Source organism: Aplysia californica, unplaced genomic scaffold, assembly GCF_000002075.1.
Source record: "Aplysia californica isolate F4 #8 unplaced genomic scaffold, AplCal3.0 scaffold01507, whole genome shotgun sequence".
Lineage (NCBI taxonomy): Eukaryota > Metazoa > Mollusca > Gastropoda > Aplysiida > Aplysiidae > Aplysia > Aplysia californica.
In genome coordinates this window covers 50,484-52,397 of record NW_004798777.1, presented here as the reverse complement: position 1 = coordinate 52,397, position 1,914 = coordinate 50,484, and positions in this window count along the sequence as shown.

The window sequence follows — 1,914 nt, the reverse complement described above, 5'->3', positions numbered from 1 at the left end:
CCCCACACACACACACACATTTTGCTTTATGGCCGCCTAACGGGACTCTTTCATTGAAAAGATTTAGCGTGACGTACGTAGAGTAGAGTAGCTGTCCGTGTCTGTGTAACATGCTGCAACTATGAAATCTGACCTGGCGTCTAGCTCGTCATTCCTGACAGGTTCAGGCTAGAGCTGGGGAGTGAGTCGCTTTAGCAAAAATCTGGATAATATTTTCGTCTACCTCTTCGGCAAATAACATGTTATGAACCGCTTCAACAAATGGATTAGAACCATTTCTACAAACGGGTTAGCTTCACTTCAACAAGTGGGTGCACCTACTTCGGCAAACGGTTAAAAAAAAAAGTTTTAGTAGAGATTTTACCGCGCTCACAACTTCATAAGGTCATATGAGCGCAGAAAGAGTAAAGAGTCAGAATTCGGATAATGTTTCATTGAGAATTATCCGGTTATACGGATATCTTATCCGGATTTTGCCCACCTCTAGTTTAGGCGGGCTGCGGAGTATGCCTGCCACCAGCTGGTTCCATTTGACAGTTGACTTATCCGGGGGGGATTATGACGTAATAGCGCAGCATTTCCTTACCACCCTGTGCACATTGTCTGTTTGTTAAATGATACCTGTAGATCTACCTTGAATCATTCCATACAGGATGTTCCTTCATGGAAAGGCGAAAGATTGCCTGCATTGTATTATTATCTGCTGCATTTTTTAAAAGTACTGTATATTATGCAGTTTTACAGTTTTACTGGGACCCCCCCCCCCCCCCCCCAAAAAAAAAAACAACCCAACAACAACAACCAAACAAACAAACCCAACAACAAACAAACAAACAAACAAACAAACATACAAATAAACAAATAAACTAACAAATACAAAAACAAACAGTCAAACAAAAAGACAAACAAACAAACAAACAGCTGAAAAAGACCACTAAAAATACTCTGAATATTATTGTTACCAAGAAAATATTTCCTTTGAAGATAATAAGAAAGACGTTGTTTTTAAGAATATATACTTAAAAAAATATTGACCTGGGGTGTTTGCTTACAGTTACAGTTCTCGGGAATCGAACTTGGGTCTCTTGCGTGCGACAGCTAACCGCCTAGTCGTTACACAATAGACGCCCGTTTATAAAAGTGTAAAGATGGGTGGTTGGTGGGTGCTCTGGTGTGGTTTGCTTCTTCTTTCCTATAAAAAATCTATCGCCCTTATCTCTCCTCCTTGTTTTTTGTTTGGCACCCTCTACACCTCTAATCTTCATCACTTATATGACCTATTATTATGTTGTAAGTGCCGTAAAACTCTTACTAAAACTAAAAAAGCTCTCTCTCTCTCTCTCTCTCTCTCTCTCTCTCTCTCTCTCTCTCTCTCTCTCTCTTTCTTTCTTTCTCTCCCCGGACCAATGATCTAAAAATACACGTTGGCACGTAGGTGTGATTGAAGTAGGTTACTGCGCCCTGCTTAAAGACCACCTCATTATAGTATGGTTTAAATATGTATGCCTTTGTATGGCAAATGTCCCCCCAAAAAAGGAAGATCGCATTGGTATCATAATGTATCATGTGTACTCACGAAGAAGAAAAAGGAATACAGTGTAGTATAATTATATTATTGATTGGAACAGGTGGGTGATGGGTAAAAAAATAAATAAAAAAAAGCCAGGATAAAAATACGTTTTGTTTGTTTGCTTGTTTGTTTGTATGTATGTTTGTTAGTTTTTAGAGCATCCGAGCAACAGCATCAACTGCTGAAAAAAGGATAGTAGATTGATCTCCAATTTTTGTAACAGATCTGGCACTTGATGATTGATTGATTGATTGATTGATTGGTTGGTTGATTGTTTCAGTGAGTGAGCGAGTGAGTGAGTGAGTGAGTGAGTGAGTGAGTGAGTGAGTGAGTGAGTGAGTGAG